This window comes from Anser brachyrhynchus (genome assembly GCF_964034855.1).
Source record: "Anser brachyrhynchus genome assembly, chromosome: 12".
NCBI classification, from domain to species: domain Eukaryota; kingdom Metazoa; phylum Chordata; class Aves; order Anseriformes; family Anatidae; genus Anser; species Anser brachyrhynchus.
Window position 1 is genome coordinate 21,063,494 of NC_137707.1, and position 26,002 is coordinate 21,089,495.

The window sequence follows — 26,002 nt, forward strand, 5'->3', positions numbered from 1 at the left end:
ACATGTTTCTGAAGGTAAGCAATGGAAACATTTTAATTCTTAAAGCAACCAGATAAGAAGTTTTCTTCAGAGGAAGCTGTGAATACTGAGTTGTTTCTGAATCCCTTTTTTGAATCTCTCTTTAAATGGGTACACAAGTATGGAGGTGGGTGACTAAATTAAGTTACTAATATATGAAAATCTGGGCTGGAATTTGTGCTTCTTAGATGCTTTGAAAATAGTATGTTAATACCAATTACCATCGCTTGGATCTAGATATTAAAATTCTGATGGTCTCCATCTCTGAAGTGTTTGCATATTTATGCACTGAACTATAATAATTGTCTGTAAGATGCTATCGCTGGGGGCCCATGTTGTGGTAGCCACTTGAAATTGCTCATTTCTTTCTAAATTATTGTGAAAACCTGATGTGGGCTTTTGGGGCTGAAAAAGATTTGGTTTAATTTAAGGTTTTCCTCCTTAAATTAAGGAGGAAAATGTTTCTGTTACCTCCTTCCAAATGTGCGCCCATGGGGTGGAGATGCTGTGGAAGGTACTCTTTGCGATTACCCAATTTTACTACCCATCAGTGGCCGAAAATTTTTGCTTTGGTTAAGATTTCCTACTAGTTTGAGGAATGGGTACTGAAGTTTGTTGTACAGAAGAGCAAGATGGTGACAAAGTAGCTGTAAGCCAGGGCTCGGTTTTGCCGGTGGGGCAGAGAGGAGGAGAAGTTCCATCTTTGTGGCAGATAGAAAAAGGCAGGCAGTGGTGTGGTTCCCTCTTTGACCAGAGCTGCTGGGCCTGGGGTCTGCTGCTGCAGGGACAGTCACGCTTGTTACAGGTCTCTTACTGATAGACCACAACCACTCAGGTATTTTGAAGATGTAGATCCAGGGCTGGCAGCAAGGCTTAGATGTACCATCGCAAAGAGGGGTGCCGTGAATAGATACAGCACAGTGATGGAGGCAGAAGGATTAGAGGGAAGATAATCTCATCTGAAGAAGTAGAGTTAAATCTGCTTCAGCACATCCCAGGCTATGGACTCCATGAAAGTGTTGATAATGATCTGTGAGTGCAACATACAGAAGGGCAATGAGAAAAACCCATATTTAAGGCTGTCTTACAGTGTCACTTTATTCTGTACAGAAGCTTATTGCTTGAGGGAAGGGAGGTACTGCCAAAGATGCTCAGAGAAAGTAATTTGTTTATTTATGGATAAGAAAGACTGGGGGTATTTATTAATTTCACAAAGAACCCTTAGATATTGCAGTTTGGCCATCCTCCTCTGCTAGGAATTGATCACTGAAGGATTGTACTTCCAACAGGGTAGTTAACCACTGTTTAGGTAGAAAAGGCCTGTTAAGCCATGTTTGTCTACGTGGCGATGGCTGAACTTTGCTTACTGTAACATCACATACAGCAAATGAAATATATAGCACTCTCCCATGGAGCTTATGTGACTTACTGTTTGGAGTAAACTTTAAAAAGAAAAAAGATCAAGAACTGATAATTGAAAAGATGACATGACCTAAGTTGATAAGGATTATATCTTCACATGCCCCACACTTGTGTAGTTCAAAATAGTACACATCTTGTCCCTTTAACTTCAGGTGTATATGTCTTGTCTGGTTCTTGGAAGTGACTGTGTACAGGCAGAGCATAACTGGCAGCCTGTGACATCCCTGTCTGCAAGTGTCTCTCTAAATGGAGTGTATTTCAGCCTTTATCTAGTGATGGCTGTTACCTGAGAGAAGCCCAGGGCCATCTCAAAGGGCTTGTAGCGGCTAATTGTGCCTGTTAGGACTAGCAATTAGCTGGGGATCTCTCTACCAGGCAGCTCTGACACCCACTAGCTTTCAGCTCTTTTCACTTCCTTTCAGTTAACTAGCTGTGCTGAGCAGAAGAGACAAGGGACAGGTAGGTAAGTGTGCCGTCACACTCAGGAAGGAAGAGGAGGGATGCATGCAAGACCGCTGGGGGAAAAAATAGACACTGGGTTATAATAATACACAAAAACATGACCTGATTATTACAGAAACAAAGCAGCAAGTGACCTATCCCTCATTTGTAGGTATTGGAAGCTACAGCTGTACTGCTTGCACAGGCTACACTTCAGCTTTAAGAAAACAATAAAATCTAATTACGTATAGGTCATAAAAAAGATCACATACATATGGTGGTTGCTGGTTACCATGGTGCAAACAATGGTTTCAATGGAAACATGAAGCAGAACATCAGAGAATTGAGATAATAAATCAGTTTCATTGAATAATAAAGCTTTGTACTTAGCCATTAATTAAGGATAATCGTATGCCATAAGCTTTTGTGTGCTATAAGTAATGTGTTACTCTTTACCATAAATATATAGATTATTAAAAATTCAATACACCTTACAGGTAGCAAATTCATGCTATCCTCTGTATATATTACTAAAGAAAGATGTAATTGTTCTTTTTACACTTACTATTTTGTTGGATTGGGATAGAGTGTTTCAATTATCCAACAGAATTTAAGTTTCTGATAGCATTAGAAGACTTGATAAAATCTAGTTCTTGAAACCTTTGTGAAAATCCTTAAACATTGATCACATAATTCAAAGATATCTAAAAATGTTCAGAAAAAAAGGCTTGGCTGGTCTGCCACATCTGGTTTCCAAAAGTAAATTGAGACATACCACATAATGCAACCCACCGTAACACAATACACACTGATCTTGTATTGACCCTTCCACCTGATACATCTTTAGGTGCTTTATAATCCCTAACAAATGTACCTTAAAACCCTATTGAACTGTGTAGGCAATTGAGAACAAATGTCTTCAGACCAGAAATAGCATCTGATTCTCAGACCAAACCAGAGAGACCACACCAGAACCACGGAGTGTGCAGACTGAAGGTCGGGACATGAAGGCTTCTGCCTACTGCTGTGAACCAAGGGCAGAGGAAGCCTCGGGAGCAGAGCAGGCACCAGATCAGTAGGGTTTGTTCCCTTTCTGAAGTGAACAGAAATGAAATATACAAAATGTTTTGAAAATTCCATCATTAAAGTCCTGCCCCTCTCAGGATGTTTTCCCCTTTAGAGATAAAGTAGTGTTTGCAGGATGGTTTTTCAGATAGGGAAAATGGAGTTTCAGGAGGCACAGGCTTCAGGGACCTCAAGGTGCCCACCCCAAATCCTGTTCTCTGGACCTATGCCCTGGGGAGCAGCCCAGTTCCTTTGCACAAAAAAAAAAAAAAAAAAAAAAAGAGAGAGGAATGTTCAGCAACATGCACAGACAATTTTTCTTCATGTTAGCAAGGGAACAACAAAAGCCTTTGCCTTTTTATTTTTTAATCTTTGTAAAAAGTTATGTATTTGCCTTTAGTTCCTGTCTGTCTCTCTCAGATTACTCCTTGCATTCTCTTAGTGCACCCTTTCAGCTGACAAACATTCATTTTCAAATTGTATTTTGGGAAAAATACTGAGTGTTTGAAGGCCCACAATACATCAATGGTCAGATCATCTCAGGCTGCCTACTGGAAAATGCACAAAGCTGGCAAACAGATGGGCTGACCAGTTCGCTGGATGAAGCACTGGCATTTCGGCTCTGGGTTCACAGTTTGAGTCCAACCTGAAGCAGTAAGCAAAACGAATTTGGTGATCTGATTTCAGCTGCTCTTGCACAAAGCCATTATGCATATTTCAGTAGAGGTTTGACTATTTACTCTATTAGCTTCTGCTTTGAAGAGGGCAACTTTAGTTCACATGCAGCTTGGATGCTCCTAGGGACCTGATGAAGGAGATTCCTACATGCTGCAGGCTGATCATAGCAGTGCGAGAGGAGCTTGTGCTGCTAACGGCGTGCTGAACCTCGCCAGAAGGCATGGAAACAGCAATGTTTTAATGCTTATCAATACATGAATGGATATTTCCCAGAGTATTAACCATCACTGCAGAGATGTATGCTGAAGTGTGTAATATGCGCACAATGCAAAGAGCGAGTGAAAGCCCTTTGTAACTGTTCAAAGGAGAGCAGGAGGAAAAAAAATGAAGAGAAACAAATCCAAATCCTTCCAAACTGAACTTAAGTGTTAAACATGACCTTTGGATTTAAGAACCACAAATTTTCACAGGAAGTTGAAAACACACCAAATGGGGGAACTAAAGAACAGCAGGAACAGATGCCATTATTTGGCACACAGTAGGGAGAGAAGCACAGAAAAGGCAGTCTCTGCAGAAGACGTTTTCCTTTAACTCTCTTTGTTTTCTCTTGGGGAGATAAGGTTAGGCACTGCATGTGATTTTCTCCGTACATCAAAAAGGCTTGGGGGGGATGAAGGGGAAGTTTAAAAATATTTTAAGAACCTGCTCATAAAAATGTTCAGTTATCTGTTTTACAGCACAGGGTGGCTTGGTTTGTGATGAGGGGGAAACACTGAACAGAGAGCCCAAGAGGAATTTCTTTAGATTAATTGTAACAGCCACTTGCTACCAGGGAAGGAAGAACCTGGGAAAGGGAACAACTAGTTTGTGGTTTTGGTCATTAGAGGTGTATACTCAGGGAGAAAGTGCAGCTTTTGAGGGGCAGGGGGGATGAGTGCAATGCCTGGTGGCTGAGTTCATCCCAGCTGCTGTGGCTCAGCACTGGGCTGCAAGAAACACTGTGGAATGGGGACAGGAAAATGTCATTTTCTTCCCCACCAGGGACTCAGCCTTGAACACAAATAGATGAGTCATCCATTGTAGGTTCATTCAGCAATTAAGGCAAAAATGAAAATCTCACCTTGAGCTTCCTTGGGACTGTTCCATCCTTTGAATGGTGCGAGTGTGTCCTGAAGTGCTGCTTTGGATGCTGCGAGCTGAGCAAGCACATTGCACCACTACCACATGTCCACTGCATCAAAAGAAGGTTTATTAACTGATTTTCATTTCTGTTTCTGAGCTAGCAGAAATTTGCAGACTTGACACGAATGTAGTCAGTAGTATCACCAAGATGGGTAGAGGAATCATTCAAAGATTCACTGTTCACAACCTTTTGTAAAACCTAGTCCACTTTGTGATCCTTGGTTTACATGTTAGAGGTTGAATACTTATGCTAGGGGGCTGATGACCTTCCTTGTAGTGTTCTCTGCTCAGGGGTGGTGGGATCAAAGAATCACTAATTAGTGGTATCTCTTTGGGGGGAAAGAGGGAGAGATTATTACTATGCTTTCACTCCTGAAGATAACATTTATGTGTAGTGGTAGCCTATCTTTGCCAACACTTACTTTCAGTATACAAATTAAAGTTTAATGACCTTATAAGCATTCCTAGTTCAAAACAAAGCACTAGGAAGTGAAGATAAGTTGCAAGGAATAGGGGCAAGGAAAAAAAAAAGGATTATTGTGAAAGTTAAAAAGCATCAATCAAATTGTGTATCAGTTCATTAACAAGACTCCTCATTTTGTCAGTTCCTGAAGGCTCATATGTGATTCCAGTGGCCTTACCAGCAAGGACTCAGGTGTTTAATACTGGACTCCCTTTTTTTGTTGGGGTTACAACTGACATGGAATGTCACAGCAAGATCAAGCAATGGGACAAATTTATAAAATAGCAAAGGATCAGGCAAACCCTACGTCAGAAAGGAACAAACTAAGAGTCACAACATTTTTGAGTGCATTTCCTCTGGCCTTATCATATTTATTTGAGATAACACTCTTTACTAATATTATACTTTATATTTTACTAAGTTTTACTCTGAACAAAACTGTCTTCCATGGGTGCAGGTGCAATGATGCAAGTCTCAAATGAGCCTGCCGAAGGTACACAAGCAAAACAGCTTTGAGTATGCAGATTGGGTAAATACAGGTTTCCCTATCCCTTTACGGAGATAATTGGCAAATGGAAATATATGATTTGTACTTTGAAGCTGTGAAGAATGTAAGTGCTTATATTTAGGCATGCACAGCCCTATTCAAATTAATGATGTTACTTGCTTAAATTTTTAGACCATCACTAAAATGATCTGCAGAATACATGATGCAAAGTGAGTCAAAAACTGTACGGAGTCCTTGCACAGTCTGCCCTACAGCATTTATTTCCTTCCTCTAAAGGCGTTAAATCCTGTAAGTATTTCTATACATACAGCTAACTTTTACATGGCCTTTCAAATGCAGCTCAGTTTTTTACCACCTTTTTGTGAGCTTATGGCTTCTAACTTAGGAGTGGTTCAGGTGTGGTAAAAGCCCAAGTGGTATGTGTATACAGAGAGCAATACCCATACGAGATGCTTAATGCTAGGTAATACAGGCATAACCTGAATTGAAAGCTTTTAAGGTAATTTGCACACGTCCCCTTCTTTATGTATATGCATAGTCCATTGGGTGTGATTTGCACGACAGTCATTTTACACCTTTGGCAATGTGAAGAAGCGCTAATATAGGCTTTAATGTCATAGACACGGTATTATAAAGTTGCTATAAATGTAAATAATTCTTTCTCTTTCCAAGCTCACTGGTTTAGTGGTATATAGCAGAGAGAGAAGCAAAAATATATAGTGAGTAAAAGTATTTGTACACCTAACAATTTGCAGAAGAGGACCTTGAACAAGCATGTTTCCCTTTTTTAGGCAAAACTCATTCCACAACTGAAAATGCAAGTGAAACAAGTTAAGCCCTTTTATTCTTTGTAAAAATATTTTTGGCAGCAGTTTGTCATTTCATAGATTTGCTCCAAGTCAAAACTGTTTGAGAATAAGAAATGTTGGAGGCTTCTTGTGTTTAATATGGACTGTTGCCTTTTGTCATTTAAGGAAAAAAAATGAAATGGCAATGGAAGCTATTTTGCTAATGTTTTTATCTATTCTGTGACTGACATCAATAATACATAACAGTTCCATTGACATTGCATCCTGTCCAATGGACCCACTGACCTGATTCAATGTCAGCTGAAATGCCTCGTACATCATAAACATACATGAATTCTCACAGATCCATTATCTTCCCGCCTGGTCCAGGAGTGCCAGGGATCGTATGCTAAGCCAACAGGAGTTTGCATTCTTTTTCTTCAGTTTGTGTTTCCTTTCACACTGTGAAGGAGCAACTTCATAGTCTGTAGAATGTAGCTATGTAACTGGAAGACCCCTACACATTTATGAATACATGAATGATAATGATGTCAATAGTCATCCAGATACTACGCTGATAAGAGTGTGGTATAAAAACCCAGATAAATACCTCATACCTTGTCAGGAGAGCCTGCAAACATGATATGTCATTCTGTCTTATTGTGCAAGAATATATGAATCGTAACATTCTATTAACATTGCATAAAGTCTGCAGTAGTTGCAGACTGAACCCAATGCCAATACCACTTTTATAAAACTATGGATATTTAGCATTTGCCCCTGCTGTGATTTCATTGCCACTAAAAGCAAAGAAAACACAAATGCAAAGTATTCCAAGATTTTCAGTTGGTCCCTCTTAACAGTACACTGTGACAGTGTATATTTGTTTTACTGCTGAGCCTGTTTAGCAGTCAAACTGTAGGAAATTGAATATACACTTACTGTATAAAAATGATATGCTTGGTTAGTGATACTTTAGAAGAAATAAGTGCATCAATCATAGAATAGCAGGTTGTCAAGGTTTTATATGTAGGAAAAACACAGAACAAAGAATGTAATGCATGTTGGGCACATTTTTACAAAAGTTTCATGCCAAAGTTAATTTACAATAAACTCTTCCCTCCCTTTCTCCTCCCAAATTCTTCTAAAAGAACGTTCAAGGAAAACTGAGCAAGCTATCATGCTTTCTGTTCTGACGTGTGTAATTACAAGATCATCCTCATTGTGGATTTTCTGTTTGGTTGATTTAAGAAAAAAATTAGGTGCATACTCTTAATGCTGTTCTGCCATTCAAACTCAGCAGGGTAATTTTCCTCATAAGTTAATGGGAAGAAGACAACTTAATAATTAGCATGGTTTAGACAGGGCCAGATCCTCCACAAGGAGCAGTGCCTGCCGTCAGAGCTTGCTTTGGAGGCTGAGCAGTTCTCTGCCCTGAACAGAGGGCTTGGAGGGATGTGTTGCAGCACTCCCAGGCACCGTTTTTGTTCAGGGGTTCTCCTGGGCGTGCTGGTCATGCTCAATTTCCCATCACAGCCCTCTGAGATGTGCAGACCTGACACACAATCTGCACAATGCACCAGCTCTCCTGACAGCATGTGAAAACCTACAGATTAAAACTGCCATGATAATAGGCTGTTGCTCTAGACTGTGGCATCGCCCTACCTGATCCAGACCCAAAAGCATGAAACCAAGCCTGCCTCTGCCCAAATGTGAAGTCAAGCTCTCCATTAGGATATGGCGCAATACTTCAGCTGGTAAAGAGGTTCCTGGATTTCCAGCTCAGCAGCTGTTCTGTCACCGTTTCTTCTTCAAGGCATCCGTTCACCCTCCCATGTGTGTGACTCCCTTCATTACGTGGATTTATGCTACAGACATATGGCTCTAGTTAATCTGGCAATAGCTCTCACTCCCTTCTAAGAGATCTGTTACAGAGAGATAACCATACTTTGTAATAAAATATAACACCAAGACAGAAAATACCCTTTTATTTCAGCAACGAAGACATCTTTTGAAGTTTACCTTAAATATCCGTGGTACCAATACAACCATCCTAAATATCAAAACAATTGCAGTTCATTCTTGTTACTGGACAACATAAACTCACAGTTCTTTGAACTTCTATCCCTAAATCCTTACTAAAATGTTACATTGGCCTGCCTGTGCAACCTGTGCTCTCTGCTGGGGAGGACCAAGGCAAATAAACATTGTTTAGTCTATCTCAAAACTATTGAAATGTGTAAGTACTTGCTAAGGCCTCATCATCCCGGTATTTACCATGCATTAAGCTGCCCGTTTGTGTCACCACTTGTCAGCAGTGGCATAACAGCTAGAAAATTTGGATGTTTCCTTTCCTCTCTGAGAATGAGGAGAGGAGTAGATAGACTCAACCAATTTCTTCTACTGGGGAAAAAAAAAAAAAAAAAAAAAGTAAACCCCTGTGAATTTTATCCAGACTTCTGTTTGAACAGAGATGGCAATATGGATGTGATTGCAAACACCTCTGTGATCCCTGGGATCCATGAGCAAGGGCATGGCAAAGCAAGAGTCCATTTGTCATCCCAGCATCACTTCAACTTTTGGTACATCTTACTTATGACTTCCTTTAACCTGAGCTGTTCCTGGGGAAATGTCAAGACTGTTTCAAGGACAACTGTCCCCTCCAAACCCCTAATTTCTGGGGAGACCCATGCATGATTCACAGTGATGACATCCTCACAACATGTTTTTATTCCCTCAACTTTACCCATCTGGCTACATTTGTAGAATGGAGTGAAGGCACAGTAAAATTGCTTTATCAGTTTGGCTTTCAAGCGTTAAGCAGTTTAGTAACATAGAGGTTTACAAAATCTATTTTATTTAATATATTGTTGCCTAGAGAAAATAATATTCTTAACTGAAACATATGGACATCTTTGTGTGTGTTTTGGCATAGTAATTTCTGGCTAGTCTCCACATTAATCTCATTTTTGTCACTTTTGCTACTTTTAGAACCCTTTAATTTTCCTTTAAATTAAACAACCAACCAACCACCACCACCACCCCCAATTATTTTGGGGGTATCTGTATCTGTACAGGTATAGACAAGCTTGTGCTGCATAAAGATGTAAGAAAGATATTAGTAAAAGCCCAAATTATCAGTTCTGTGTGCCGGTGGGAACTGAACTCTGTATCTGGATGTATTCCTTTACCTCAAAGGGCAAGGTGCAAATGATTGAAATTGAGATGTCTTCCTCAGCATAATTTTTAAGTGTTTTCATGTGTTTCCAAAATACGTGCATCCAGTGATATACCTATTGGCTATTCCCCTACCCATCACCTCTTAGAAGGTACGTGCTCTTGAGGGTTTTAGTATTCTCTCATCATCTGTTCTTTGGCCCTCTTTATGGATTTCCTTCTGGATCATTACATAACAAATGACCCAGAACACCTATGCAAAGTGATGCAGAAATGTGTGTGTGTATATGTATATATTAGACCTTTAACACCACCGTGGACTCTACTCCACCTGAGGACTTCTGTGACCCAAACCCAACACTCCTACCCACTGTGAAAGGGAATCATGACTTTATAACTCTGTTGAAGACTGTGTCTAGATAAAGATTTTCACCTTTTTACAGTGAAGTTAATATTGCCAGTATATTCTCTAATACTATGCAGCCTACTTCCAGCCTCTTGTGATCTCCCAGAGAGCGCTTTGTTATGTTGTAAACCGATTTTGCAAAGCTGCAAAACCTTGTGCACTCAAAAATTTCTGGACACTAGCCAGATTCCTTTCAATAATCCCAGCTGAGGCACCACCAGCTGAAGACCCTGGAGCTTGTTAGCCTTTTCTGAAAAAATCTTCATAGCTTGGGAAATAAGTCTATGTAAAGCTGACGAGTTCTTTCTGACATTATGAATGTTATGAATATACATCATGGATGTATCTACCATCAAACCTCATTGATAACCTACTCAAATGATGGCTGCACTGGAGACAGACCAGGAAAAGGGGAAAAAAAACTCTTAGAGCCAAGCTGCTATCCAGGCAATGCAGTGATCACTTGTTGACGCTCACCAAGAAAGTCAAACTAGAAGATAAGAGCTCTGCATTTCCATTTTAGAGGACCATCTTCTATCTAAACACAGGAAGACCATATGATGAATATCCTAAGGAAGGTGAGTTTGCATAGCTGCATGGAAATCAGTCTTTTCAAGTGTCCTACAAAGCATGTGTTGGATTTAAATGACTGCCTGGAAGATTTGGTTCTATATTTTAACTATCTCTTTTCAACAATGAGATACTATGCCAAGTGCAACTTCTGGGAGAAGAGGTTCTGCAATCCCTTAGAGCCTCAAAAGCCAGTTTTGGGGTTTCAGGAAACGTCACTGGGAAGTACCAGCTGCAGGAAGGGGCTCAGAGGAGGAGTCTATACCAAGGAAGTGTTCCAGTGGGACTGTACTGCAACCTGATTATACCAGAGGAATCTTAGAGGTATATACATCCAGGGATGGGATCCCGACACTGCATCCTGATGGATTTTGAGCAGAGGGACAAAGATCAAGCTGTGAGACTCTCCCCTGCTCCTCAGTGAGCAGTCCCCTGGATGAACAGTGCTGGCGTCGACGAGTATGAGACCAGAGGAAAGCAGAGGTGCTGGAGGGGAAGTTAAACCAATGAATGCTGAAAAAGTTGCTTAAAATATGAAGTATTAAGAGCGAGTCATATAATATATGGCACTTTTCATCCTGGGACAAGAGGGGATGATTCACAAGTGATATTGAAATCAGTCTGCAGTACAGGCGCTTGTCAGGTGGCAAGCAGCATTTTTCTTGTTAATGGAAGAAACATATTGTGTTCAAACACTTCACATTTAACCCCTGTTCTTACAAAAAGTGCCCTGGGATTTGTAGTGAGCATGAGGAGAAAATAAGGCTCCAGTCACTGGGAACTTGAACAAAGATATCCAAATAAGAGAGCTCAGCTTATCGGTCTAAAAAGCTGGAAAGGTTCAGGTAACTTTGTCTAGATTCAGACATCCTTTTTTCAGGTCTTCTAGCTATTTCTGATGTGATCTATTACAATTTGCTTGTTTTTTGTCTTTCTGTAGAGATAGGTCACTATTCGGACACTTTTTTATCAGAGCAGATGTGATAAAAACAGGAGTGGAGCAAGGAAACACCTACACAGAAAATGTTTTGACACTGCAAAAGGTTGGTATAGAATAAAAGACAGGGCAAGCACTGGGTCTCTGCTAAGAACTGGTATAAGGTATTGGCCATCAAGTACTTCACACCATCTGAGCCAATCTCCCATCATCAGTTCACTGGCTGCTGTACAACTTCTGAGTCAGCCCTGGTACTGAACAGTGCCATAGAGGTAGTCAAAGGCAATACAATAATAGTGTAAAAGTTGCAGGAGGTGAATGCAATGCTGCAAATGCTATTGATGGCATTGTTTATTTATTTAGTAGACAATTTAGAATAAGGATTTGTCTGTCACCATCACGTCAGCCATCAGTTCAGCGCTGCCCTAGGCAATGAGTTTGCTGTTACTAATTTTAGTTTGTTTTGTCATCGTTCAGTTTGGATAATTTTTGAGGTTCATTTAGTTGCTGTTAATAAAAAAGAAAGAAATACTGAGTTCTGGTGAGGGAGGGTGCTCAGAAATTCACCCCTCAAATCAGAGTCCCTGCATTTCTAGCTAGTGACATGAGAGTGAGTGAGCTATTTCTGTCAGAGGCAGGAAAAGCAACGTGGCTTCACTTCGTGATGCTTTCTCCTAGGGGACCAACATCACAGCCACGTTCTGCATCCTGCATGGCCTTCACGGTGCCTTCAGACTGAGCACTTCCAATGCAGAGCGCTGAAGGGTTCGTACTTCAGAGGAAGAGAATGAGAAAATACACTGGAGGTACTCAAAATAATGATTTAAGTGGGTTGCTGGTTCTGCATGTGGTCTCTAAATGTCATTATTCATGCTAATTGGATATCAAACTGGAAAAAAAGTTGTTGCCTTCCCTCATGTTGTGATTGAGCTGTGGAGCTCACTTCCATGGGAAAGAGAATTTTCTGAAATTCAAAAGGACTCTAGCTGTCACGTCTTTATTTATTCACGCGTTAGTTAGAGCCAAATGGACACAGATAGCTAAGCTGACACAAGAGGTCAGTTCCAGCTTTCAGTGGCTTCAGGGCACAAATTATTCACCTGCCAAAGAGATATTTTCCTCTTTCCAAGCACCTTGCCTCTATTGTCACCACTTTGCAGTTATTAAGTGACTCTAAATCCCTGTGCTGCCCCTCATGTTGCCTTCAATGGAGGTGTAAACAGATATATCCACTATACAAATGATAAATGAGTGAGGCACTGAAGTTAAGCCGCTGACCAATGGATACACTTTAAGTCAAAAACGGTTGAAAAAGGACTGCAGGAATTTGAATGCTGGTCTCTTTTTTTTTTTCTTTTTTTTTACATCACTGGCATTATCAAAGTTTTCTCTCTACAAAATGTCCATAGATGAGAGTTTGCAAAATAAGGTAATTTTGTTTTTGCAAAATACACCTGGTAGAAGTCCCTGATAACATCATGCAAGGATCCCAGGATAGCTCTGAACAAGCAGGTTCTTCTAGTAAGTTAGAGCAGCATCTGCAGCATCAGTGCAGCATCCAGGAAGCTAGCCAAAGTGGATTGCCATGCTGAGATGGCTGTGCTGCTTCCAGGGCTTCGGGGACACCAGTGCCAGGACTTTGCAGCAGTGCATTGTGCTCTGCGGATGCACCCAAATCTCCAGTGATCTGCAGCCAGGAGCTCCCAGCAGCACCAGCACGATGTGTGCATGGGAAGGGCAGCACATCTTCTGTGCTTGCAGGGCTACAGTTTTAATTACATTGAGGAGTCTTGCCTTTGTTTCATGCCAATGATTCATTGCACACAAGCTTTTAGACAAGAGAGAGCCAGCTGACAGTGCAGTCTGCAGAGTTTTTCTTTGCTCCTCTGAATGATCCGGTTCTACATTTATGCAGCTCTCCTCACCAGCTCCCCGTTCAGGACAATCAGAAAAAACATTGGGACAGCAGGAAAATCGAAAGCAAACCAGGCTGGAACTGTTGAGAGTTGGCAGTGCTCTACAGTCAAGCTGGAAGCCTCTCCTGTGCAGCAATTTTACACCTCTGAGTTGCCTTACAATCGTTTAAAAGCCACTGAGAGATGGCCTTTGAACTGCCAGGTCCCAGAAGCCAGAAAGGTTCATTTCCTCCTCCTCATTGAGCAGAGATGGGGACCACAGGAGGTGCTGCATTGTACAGCAATCAGACATTTGTCACAGTCTGAGATGGAAATCCTATCCGGTATAATTATTGTATATTAAAATAGATGAAATTTTGATATGGAAGTATAGAAAGTTGCACATTACATTAGCCAGAGAACAGGATATTCATCTTTACTTTAATTTGTAGACTTCATAACTTTGTTTGCATTCACTACAAGATAACTACTGTACATTCCTGAAAAATGACATCTTGCTTGAAAAGACTTAAAAGCCACAGTGCTGATAATTTTCCTGTGGATCAGGGAGGACAGATCTCTCTGTGGTTTCACTGACATGGACCAAGGCTTGCCTTTATCATTTTCAACTAAACTGTAATGCTGTCATGGCTGCACATTAAAGGAAGTTTCTCATGATAAACTATTTTACTCAGTCATATGAAACTCGATTTATTCTCCTGGACCAAACATAAAAAGGGCAAAAACTTCATTTGGGGAGCTTCTTTGGTAGTAAATGCAGACATAGCAAATGTTTTAGAAATACGTACATTATATACGTATAAGTTTATTAAGTTTTTATCTGTTATTGCTCACCTCATCTCAAAGTCTTTGGAAGCTGCTTGTGGGATTATACTTTGAGAGCTGAGAAACTGAACGCAGGGCTCTGTGTAATATGTGGCGAGGAACGCAATGATGTACAGTCATTGATTACTGTGAACAGTGAAGGGCAGAGAACTTCTCCAAGGGCTTTGACAGTAAAGTGAATGATGTGTGTGCAGCTGACTGCTTTCTGGATGGTGCTACAGCATTCATTTTAAATAATAAAATCTTAATGAAATTACATATGGAAAAAGTTGGAAAAGTCTCTCTGATACTGTGCTAGCTGAAATTACCTAAGTTACCTAAGATGACCACCTTTGTAAGTGCCAATGCAGGGAATATAAACTTGTATTAAAGGTCCCTGTAGGTCCAGCTGACAAAAGCGTTACAAATCCCTGTGGCTAAAAGCTGAAATTTCACAAATTCAGAGAAGTAATAAAACTTTTAAGATCAAGAGTCTTTCCAAACTCATGACCTACTCTTGCAGTCTGCTCTGTGGTTAAGGCAGATTTTCAGACCTGCTACACCCAAAAATAAATGTAATTTCCTGTTTGGTTTACGTTTGCACTTACAAACTTTTGCAATTAGGAGTTCAAGAGAAGTGGGCTTTTCACTTAAAAAAAAAAAAAAATTATTTGTAACCAATGAAATTCCTTAGTGTGCAAGTTGCACCTTCGCTATGCCATCAGCACTGATTTAGGAGTCTGCATTGCACAAACTTTAAACATTTTAACTGATTAAAAAAAAAGAAAAAAAGCTCAGCAACCTTTAACTCATGCTATAATAGTTTAAAAAAGCATTATCTGAAGTACCAGGGAAAATGAAAACCAATAACCAGATAGAATCATTACTCTACATTTATTCTACAAGATTTAAATTCCAGTATTAAAAAAAAAAAAAAGGCAGATATTTATATTTTTGTTGTTGTTTTTCTTTCTTACCCTGGACATATGGCACCTAAAACTGTGCACAGACCTCTTGTAAAAACAGTGTGAGTTAAGCACAGAGCATTGCATAGACGTAGTTTTTTAACTGTGAATTTCTTTGCTCCGGTACCAGAGGGTCAAAGTCAAGTTTTAGGTGTTAACCAAACATAGGATACATTTGGTTGTTTTGTCATCAATTTTTAACACATAAAAAAACCTTGATGACTCTTAAATAATTAATTACTTTTAAGCAGTGTCAAAACCGTCTTCAGATTTCTGCTGGTCCTTGTGCCTCAGCCCAAGCCCTGCTCCAGGCTCTCGCTTGCCACTGGCTGATTTGTGCAGGGTGCCAGGATGGGCGCTCCCCCCGCCAAAAGTTTTCAGTGACGACAAATCATAACAGGTTTGGAAATGGATCGATTTGCAAGGCCTGTTGCCAGAGGTCAAATTTGCAATTGCATGGAAATGTTAAGGTGCAATTGCTTCAGGCTTTAATGAACTCCAAAAAGAAATATGCGGGCCTGTAAAGCTCATCCATTAGATCCTGACCTACAAATGGCAAGGAATAACAGCAATGCAACCAAGAGATGTGCTGACTAAGGGAATTGTGGTGATACAATTAGTTTTACATGTTTTGGCATTTAATCCTGATGTCTAGGCAAAGGAGGCCTCAGCACATGGAAATCACAGATAACAGCAGGCAAGGGGGTTCTGACGATGTGCAGATTGTCTCCTGCTCTTCCCTGCCCCTTGCAGCACCAGCACCTTCACTCCTCCAGCTGTGGGTGAGAAGCACGGGGCTGCCTACCCCAAAAGGTGACTTGCCCCAGCCCTGGGGACAAGCAGCAGATGAGAGCTCCCCTGGCCAAGGGAATGGGGACAGAACAGTGTCTTGTCTTGACACTCCCACCTTCCGATATCAGGGAGCACCAAAAATAGGAGCAACTTGGGGAGCTGTGAAAAGATCCTGTAAAACAGGCCAAGCACAAAGAGAAGGTAACGACACCCCAAATTAACTTGCAGGTGTTTTTAAAGGGATGGTGGGATGAAAGCTTATTTTGTTTATGGGGTAGGTGTTTATTGTATAATTAATATGCACCCTTCTTTTCACCATAAAATTTCTCTCTTTGCCTAGAGCCCTGATATTTGAACGTTAAGGGGTATTACCAGAGACGGGACAGAAACACACAGCCTGGCGTGAACATGTGTGGGTTGCTGGAGGCTGGAGGCGAGTGCCTGCTCTCAGCATCTCGGCTCAGCTCCCCCCCTCTAACATGACCAACTTCCCAGCACCCTGAGAGCCCAGAAGCCCAGGTCCCAGCACACCAATGCAACCGACCTCACCTCATTGCGCTGGAAAATGGTCGCCTTTCTTCCACACTGCTTTGTGAGGCCCACGCCCCCATGTGCTGAAGAGAAGTTGGGGAGGGGTCTGGAGTACTTCAGTGCCAGGTACAAAACAAACAAACAGGCAAATAAATAAATAAATTCTGTTCTCATTTGGCACAAACCTCCTAGCAACATAAATAATCAAAACCTGATTAACAAACCAGTCAGTTTAAAATGAAAATAATGATCTTCCTTTGCCTTCCTGCTCCCATCAGGATGATCGCAAAAGGTTATCCGTTTTCATAAATCAATTAGATCCAACAAGCTGGCTTATTTGCCAAGCAAGTAGAAGCCAACCACACCGCTCTCTAACCCTCTGGGCTGATTTTTGCCTTTCACACACAGCTCCTAGGCCAGGCTGCCCACAATCTGTGTGCGGCCCCAGGCCTGCACCTCTCCCCCAGCCCAGCTACCCCCAGCCTTTCAGGGAGCCCTAACGCTGGAGCAGGGGGACCTGCCGTCGAGGGCTCACGTTTTTGTCAACTGGCAGCAGCTTCCTGGGTTGGTCTCGCCCCCAAGGGCACTATCCACCAGGGCACAGTGAGGGCAAGGAGCTGGGCCTTGCCTCACCCAGCGACCCTGCCCCTCAGGTGTCTGAATTCATCGTGTCTGTTGGCCCAGGGCAGGGAGAGTAGCTGGGGAGCCAAGAGAAAGAAAGGAAGGACTTTATCTTTTAGAGGACTTTTCCTCTTTAGAGAGCTCTGCTTTGAGTCTTGGTACAAATGAACACAGCTCTGTTTATTTGTAACATGGTATGTTGCAGTGGATTTTTTCCTCTTTTCTGCCTTGCGTTTTTTTATGCAAGGGCCAGGTCATTGCTTCTGAACCTCTCTCTCAAGAAATGACACTTAAAGTGCAAATGAAGCTAATGACAAGAGACAATATTTTAATGTTAATTATATATTTCATGTGTCTTAGTTCATCAGAGCAATATTGCTCTTTTATGTATTACATGAAAGCAGAGTTTTAGCTTGGAGGAAAACAGGGAACACAGTCGGTCATGGAAGCAGTATTCTTGGTTTTGTAATTATTAAAATTATTGTTACATTTAGGAAATCCAGGAAACTTTGAAAGGAAGATGCTTAATGATAATAATGGAGCTACTGCTCTATAGGAAGCTCTGGCAAAGGCTTTACATCTTTTTCCTCCTACATGAGCTGGCATAGTAAATGCTGCAGTCTCCCAAGCTCTTGCTAAGAGAGCAGACTTGGCTTATCTGCAGGATGGTATTGATATATCATGCAGATATTGGGTCTTTCTGTACCTGGACTCTCCCCTCCTTCCCTTCCTATGACATATTATTATTTTTTGAATAGTTATGTTAAACCAATGACGTGAGCTGCTAATGCCGTACATCCTGGTGAGGTGGCCTAATGATGATGTTCCCCAGAACTAGGTACATAATGTGCAGTGTTTTCTGTGAATGTTTGCATTCCTTGTGGCATGGTTTCTGTTCCCTTCGCTTTCTTTCACTGGCTATTTGAGAAGTTGCATTTCACTGCCAGAAAGTATTTACACAAAGCAAATTTCCAAGTAGTGCACATATTCAAAGAAAATGAAATCTAAGGCCCTGCCATGGCAATGAGCTCCTGCCAGAAAGACCTCATGCGCAGAGGGGCAGAAGGTCCCTGCCTCAGCCAGATCCATGCTTACAGCCCACTGTGATGTCCTGGCTGCAGACTTGTGCCAATACAGTTATTTTAAGTTTTTGGTTGGTTGGTTGGTTGGTTTTTTAAAGAGGAGAAAAAAAAAAAAAAAACCTGTTGGGATTCCCCCACCAGTTGTGCTTCAGCAGAGCTTGCTTTTGTGACCACCCTGGGTTAAAAAAAAAAAAAAAAGGCAAAAAAAACATTAGAAACAATACTTATAACCAACAACAGGGCATTTCAAAGTAATCTCATAGATATTCTGGAACAAGAATCATTTTTTTATTTAGCAGTTGGTGTGGGTGCCCACACCTAACAAGAACAGCAGTGTAAAAATGTAGTTAAGCCTTCTATTTTTGTACACAGCTAGTATTAAAATAAAAGTGTTAGATCTGTGCTTTCTTTATATTGTGTAGAGAGCAAAGACACAACAGAGGGTGAATTCATTGAATAAAGTAGTACTACAGATGATCTGCTTGGCTTGGAACATCCTTGCTACTTTCATTTTCACAGTGTTTAATTACACTTTTTTCTCTTTTTTTAAACATCATGTATCCTGGAGGAAAATCAAATTTATATATAAGACTTTCACATAAAACACTGAAGTTTAAGTGTGGAGGCTTCTTAACAATGCCGACTCAAAAGTAATACCAATATCAGAGCTGAACATTTCACCTCCATGGGCGGGGATTGCGTGGGGAGGTGGGGGGTCCCAGGGGCTGATGGTGGAATATGCTCAATGCAAAGCCATCCACGTTCCTGCCACCACTCCAACTCGGCTCTGTGGCTGGGGGCTCCTGCTGGCTGAGGACTGGGATTGCTGTGATGCCTGATCATGAGTGAAATGGATCTCGCATTACATGACCAGCCCAGCCTCACCGGGGATGGGTGGCATCGTCTCCAGGATACCCTGGGCCTGGTTCTTTCCCACCTCTCAGTGTGCGTTAGCATTGGGGGTGACATGCCAAACAGATGGCAGAAGGAGGATTTATTTCTTTTAATAAGGGGGAAAATAATCTTGTAACCCAATATTAAATGCATGCACATATAAGATAGACACATGTGCTCGCACACCCCAGCAACAGCAGCCCTGATCCTGTAGCTGTTTGCTTACATAAAGGAATAAAATTTGTGTGCTGGGGGTTCGTTAAAATACATTAACAATTGCAAATGTTCTGCCCGAATAAAAGCTGTTTGCCTTATTGCTTCAGGGTTTCTGCACTTTGGGGACATATGATGGGCAAATCAAATACGCTGATAGAGGGCTATCAGTGTGGTACGTTATATTTAACTAAAATAAACGGGCAGATACAGACACTTCTGCTCTGCTATAAAAAGACTGCATATGCTCAATGCAGGTTTTCTTAAGGTAAGGGACAGAGCTTAGGAAGCTCTAAGGCAGCTAGATTTGCCCATATGGGAAGGCGGTCTTTCACTGATGATTTTGCAGACAGAAATTGCCCATCTGCACTGTTTGCAGGTGTTTTGAATGATTATATTATTAGCTCTGTCTGTTCAACTTTGCTTTTTTTATGGTGGCTTTAGTATTGCAGTAAATAAAAAAAAAAAGAAAAAGAAATATATAAGCAGCCATCTGGTTCCCAATTTTTGACTAACGCTCTTTGTCAAGAAAGAAAAAAGAATTCTCAGATATTATTTCCTATTTCTGAAGCACTGGCAAACAAGGAGAACAAACCCCAATTTCTTACCTGAATATAAAATGGGAACAGAATTTTCTTCTTATTTTTTATCTTGCTCTGATTAATCCATTTAAAAGTAATTGTCTTTGTTTTGTTCTCATTTACACCTCTGTGAAGTCAGCAGAGCAGTTCTGGACTTGCACCACCCTTTTAAGGGTAGAATCTTCTCCTCTGAAATTAAGAAAGGAAAAAAGTGAAAGTAATCATTGCAAAACCATTTTTTTCCCCCTAAATGGACAAGGACAGCTGGAAAGTGGCCCTTTCCTGCTGAATTTTGCAGGCAGGATTCACATTTCTCACAGATATTTTTGCAAAGCTATGACAAAACTTTGCAAGAAATAAAGAACAAGCTATTTGCCATCTCAGCAGTAAGTTCTCAATTTTTAGACTGCATTTAGGTTTCTCTGAGCATAATATTTGATTATTGGCAATATGTTTCCATTTAAATATTTCATATAGTGCATAAAGGCCTTCTCTACTCTCAAGCATTCTGCAAGTATTAATGAAAGCAGTGAATTCGTAGATGTATCTGGTGCCTGAATACCTTTTGTTGCTAACTGTTTTAGAGCTGGATTGCAGCTTCATACAATCATTTAATGGTGCGTCTATATTAATGAAACCGGAATTATGGATCTAAATGTAGGTAGATTGTCAGCAAATCTTCCTTGCAGAGATGGTGGCAGGCCTCACAGAGCTGACCCAAATCCAAATGTTCTGAGTTCAAGGAAGCACAAGGACCTGCTTTTCTGCTTTCACTGTGAGGCTTCAGTGACTTCAGTGAAGCTATGTACTGACCCCAGCGGTCTTCCAATGAAACCAAACGATGCTGCCAAGGATTAGATGTGTGAGAAGGCCAGGCCATGCTTTGCCATTCTTTGTTTTGGTGCTGATCTTTCATAAGCAGGGTGTACTAGGTGTAACTCATGTAGGAGTGGGAAAGGAATGCGTTGGTCACGATCTCCTGAAACAGTTTGAGGATAAAAGCAGGGTAAAAGAATATACACAGCCATAATCTGACACTTGCAAGATTTGGAGATATCAGAGTCAAATACTTAACCTAATTCTTCCCAACAGAAGAGCACACATGGTCCAATCCACCCCAGCATGGTTTAATGACCTCACAAAGGTAGAAACAGACCATCGGAACAGGAACTCAGCAGAATGATGCTGGTTTTAAGGTTGATTAACATCATAAAATTCTCTTATATGTGCAGAGCACCACCACTTATCTTGCCATGGTAGTGCAGGAAGGGCCTCATTTTGTCAGATCTCTTTTTGCCCTGTCCAGATCATTGGCTCAAACCTACTAGTCTTTTCCCAGTCTGGGCAAAATATATGCATCACGTTGGTGGGGCCTGGATGTAGCATGAGGCAGGTGATCACCAACGTTTGGCTACAGGAGGTTTTATATGTATCCTTCACATTCCTGTTTTTTTCCATCCGGCTACGAAACTAAAACAACATGCTCATATAGCTCATTACTCTTCCATGCTCATGCCATTAATAATCCAGTAATCTGATCACTGTATCCGTAAATTAATAGAAGTCAGCATTCCTAAAAAGATTATACACTTTTGCATCAGCCACGTGAATAATGGTAACAGATACTAGCTCTTTTTCACACTAGGTACACAGGGTAGTGTAAGTATGGTTAGGATCTCACTTTAATTCTTAAGAGTTCTCTTAAGGTACCATTGCTAAGGCTGAGAAATCAGCATTTTTAGCAAACATTGTAATCCATACACCATTGGGAGACTATGTCAGCTGAATGGTGATACAGAAATGGGTAAGGTAAATGTCCATGAGTGAACTGTGGTCTGTTGTAGGTAATTCTCAGTGAGCTAAAAGGAAAGAAAACATTTAGAAACAACTCCTTCCATTTGTTTTTAGCATTCAGCAGCCTATTATACCTGTGTTTAGGCATGCCATCAGGACACCTTTGTTAAAGCAAACTGTTATTTTGTGTAGTAAGGACAACTCTCACGGCAGTGGAGCTCACTGAACAAAGCCAACAGAGCTTCAGCAACTTTGATTTGTGCTCCCGGTTTAATAACACGAGACACGGCAACCAGGCTGGTGTCCAGCACACATTCCTGCACTGTGCTTTGTACGGAAGTGAAGCTGGTCCCAAACCCAGAAAAACTGTAAGGCAGATGATCCCACTGGTACGGCGCCACCATTTCTAACCTGGTAGTGCTCTCCGATAGTTTCTGCTCTGCTGTCTGTGACTCTGGCATAAAAACCACAGCAGAACACAAGGCACAGGCACTTCAACAGCGAGGAACAGATCTGGACATCGTCACTTCTTTCATATTTCTCTCTGCCAGCTATGACTTGGGTATGGTGTTGTTCATCTTCCCTGCTATACAATAAGTGTAACTACACTTCCCGGACTCTCTGAAAGTTCTTCTAAGACCGCTGAGGAAGTCCAGAGAAGCGCTATTTTTTATTAGTAGTTGACACATCTGGGGAATGTTTTGGACTGTACTGGGATTATCCAGGGCAAAATGTAGTTCGTGGCTGCAGAGCCACGCAGGGTAGTCTTGACGTATGGATTTGTGTCCTTTGGATCCTGGGATCTGATGTGCTTTTGTTGCAGATTTTGTCTCACTGTTTTCATGTCCTAGTTGATCAGTATAAAATGACTAAAACCTGAGAGATGGATTTATTTTTTAAGTAACGCAAATAATCATGTTGCTTATAATTGTTATTAGGGCTCCTTTGGGAATCTGTTGTTACAAGCACTCGACCCTTTTTCTCTCTCCTTTGGGGCTCCAGGCTATGTTGCAATTTATAAAGATACCAGACCTTAGGCTAAATCAATGTCCTTAGGGTTATGAGATGTTGCTAAATATCAAAACAAAATCCCAGTGTTCCAGTTCTTTAACTTCACTATGTTTAATTAGCCATTCCAATTAACCTTCCCTTTGTGTTTCCTCATGTTTAAAGGGTTATATTAAAAGTACTGTAGAATTAAAGCCATTTAAAATATGCTGAGTATATTTCAAGGCATTCAGAAAGCCTCTTACATGAAGCTGTCCTCATTTCAGTTTCGCTAATGACTGGTCACCAGGGGCATATTTTCAACTCTCTGCACCTAGGTTGCAAAAATTGTAACAATATACCTACATGTGCATCCAGGTCACAGCGTGTTCAGATGGGAAATCACTTTTGCAGATATTTTACCACTTTGCAAATGTCTGTGGACACAAAGGACGTATAAGTGAAGACATGAATTTGTGCTCTGAGAATTTAGACAATGCCAAGCATTTAGATGTTGGTTTTTTTTGCTCAGAGGCCTGACAGAAAGACAAACACCAAATCCATGTTGCTGAATTCGGGTTTCTTAGGTACTCCAGATAACTCCCAGACTTAGAGAATGCTGCAGTGTGAGGAACATGGAAAAAAACATGAGGAAACACTATGGTTTTCTTGCCAACCAGATCCCAAGATATGATTCTTGCACTCTTATAGATGGACTAATAGTGCCGAGTTTAAAATAAAAAAAAAAAAAAAAGTGTTTAAACAGTAAGTTGGGAGAGCAGTAAATTATAAGCACTTTTCCTGGCACATCCCAAGCTCACACACACCTCGTGCCAGGGACAGGCAAAGTCAGGATTTGTTCAGTGACAATGACATAACACAAGGGTCTCCAAAACTGTTTCTGTAGTCTTTATGAACCTATGCATTTGTAAATATATGCTGATAGAACTTTGTGAGGTAGGAGAATAGTATTATGCCCTTTTTATTATGCCCAAGGGTGACTACGTTTTTTAGATTTATGTTATATTAGGCAGCTTTTCACTTATTATTCTCTGTGCCTGACTCTCTGGATGCATTTTATAAGCCATCAGGATTTAGCTCATGGCTATGGATTTTGTTAGGGGGGAGCAGGTACCTAAAAAATCCCCGACTTGCCTGGAGTCATTCTGGATGTCTGTGGCAGCACTGGGAATGGAAACCAGCCTCTGTATTTAATACCTGACCCTTCCCTACGTAACTTTATCTAGTACTTACTTTGAAAGATCTGATCATTTTAATTCATAGTTTTTTTTTTTTTTTGTAGGAGGACGTGAATTTCTCAGGGTTGAATTATGATGACAAAACAGCATTTATTTTGCTATTTTCTACATTTGGAAGGAGTTGAGATATTTCTAAAACCAGGCTATGGTTATTTTAGTTAAATTTGTTCCATCAGGGAGCCTGTCTTTAGATTTTCCTTTGGTCTTTATAAAGGATAAAGAGGAAAAAAAAAAAAGAGATGTTTATTTTATTGAAGCTGTGATATGAGAGACTTTCACTTAAGGAATCTGTTGGAGTCTGTCTTTGTTTTCTAAGACAAGGCCAGTTAAAAATATATCATGTCTTGTGTTAAATAGTTTGATGGCATAAATTCAATGAGGACATTGTCTAGTGTCCTCACTGTACGAGTTGTATGAGTTACAAAGGACACCAAGAAAAGCAAAGATCCATTTCCCTTTCCTTCTCCCCCTCCTCTGCTTTTCATTGGCAACAATAAAGTTCAACTGCAAGCCATGTGATTGTAATATAATCAAATAACCTGCTGGCGTCTCATAAAGAAGTACTGGTTGTTTAAACGACTATTCATAACAGACTTAGATGTTTCATAGCTGGTGATGGTTTAGGAATCAGATAACATCAAATCAGTTAAAGTATGGGCTTAAGCACTGTTGAAAATGTACAAAGAACAAAGCTAACAGCGTTGCTGGCAACTGACTAGTTTTCGTAGAGACAAAAACAACCAATGCATTTAGGATTTTTATCAAGCCTGCCTAGGAATCTCAATGGGAGCAGATATACAGGCATGTGTTAAGCACCACAGAAACTAGGGATACCAAAACCCGAACAATATGCGACATTGAATATGTCTGGCTCTATTTTATATCATCCAGTCTCTAGTAAAATAGACTATACAGCAAAGGGGGACGGCTAAATATAAATCATTCTCTAACGGCTCTTCAGGGTGCATTGTTGGGGAAATACGTATTAACAATATGGTCAGTTTATTTTGTATATTGATTTTGAAGCCAGTGCAGGGAAAGAACATGGGCTGTGGCGCTGCCTTTGTGATGGTACTCCACCAGGCTACCTGGGAAGAGCCTGCCTTGGGCACAACCTCTCTGTAAGGTTTTCACCACAGCTGCTGCTGCTGCTTGAGCTTACTCCAGGACATATGTGCTATTTCTTGGAGAGACATTCCTACAGTAACACGGCATTCAGGAAAGCTCACATTCGAGAACAAGCCTCTCTGAGTATTTTGAGAAGTATTTTTAAGATTTGTTTATTTGCTACTGTACTGCTGATTTCCCGTTGAGCTCGTCTTAAGTGCGATGAGGACAGTGGTTACGAACTCGGTACTTAAAAGAGCGAATCTGGGGCAAAAAAAAGTATACATGTAACTGATCTTTGAAGATGAGTCGTTTTGTGTAATCAGCAAAGGTGCATTCGGAAAATTAGACAGTTGCCACTGAGAGTGAGAAATAAAACAACAACAACAATAAAAAATCCCTCCCTTTGCTTCAGGCTTTTAGATGCAGTGGATTAAGTTCACTGCTAATTAGACACAATTGTGAAGCACAATTATTTATGAACCTTCAATGGGCCGAATTCATGAAAGGAATAACGAATATATATTTTCCTTTTGTAGAATTTTAATGAAGAAATGGCATTACTATTCATTATTTATCCACTTTCAAATTGTAATGAATAGTCCTGCTGGCAAACACCAAATTTCTGTATTTACAGAAAGGCGGAACATGTGTAGATAATAACACAGTTCAGTATGTATGAAATGCTGTATTTCTATAAATATAGAAATAAAGGAATTATCACCAGGACTATTCATTAAATTTTGAAAGTAGTAAATAATAAATAGGAATAGCATTTATTCATTAAAATCCTCCAAACAT

At 40.7% G+C, this 26,002-nt stretch overlaps 2 long non-coding RNA genes across 2 annotated transcripts in view; one reads left to right on the forward strand and one right to left on the reverse strand.

The window, feature by feature from the left end:
* Nucleotides 1–18,584, forward strand: part of LOC308176510 — a 55,572-nt gene extending 36,988 nt beyond the window's left edge. The window contains exons 10-13 of the long non-coding RNA XR_013938294.1: nt 5,949–6,065; nt 11,659–11,761; nt 12,334–12,461; nt 16,473–18,584. This is a non-coding gene — a long non-coding RNA (uncharacterized lncRNA). The remainder of the gene's footprint in view (nt 1–5,948; nt 6,066–11,658; nt 11,762–12,333; nt 12,462–16,472) is intronic.
* Nucleotides 18,487–21,673, reverse strand: LOC308176513. Its single transcript, XR_013938296.1, has 3 exons — nt 20,868–21,673; nt 20,082–20,243; nt 18,487–18,541 (listed from the first exon to the last, which is right to left on the reverse strand). It is a non-coding gene; the product is annotated as an uncharacterized lncRNA (long non-coding RNA).
* Between the last annotated feature and the right edge of the window lie 4,329 nt (nt 21,674–26,002).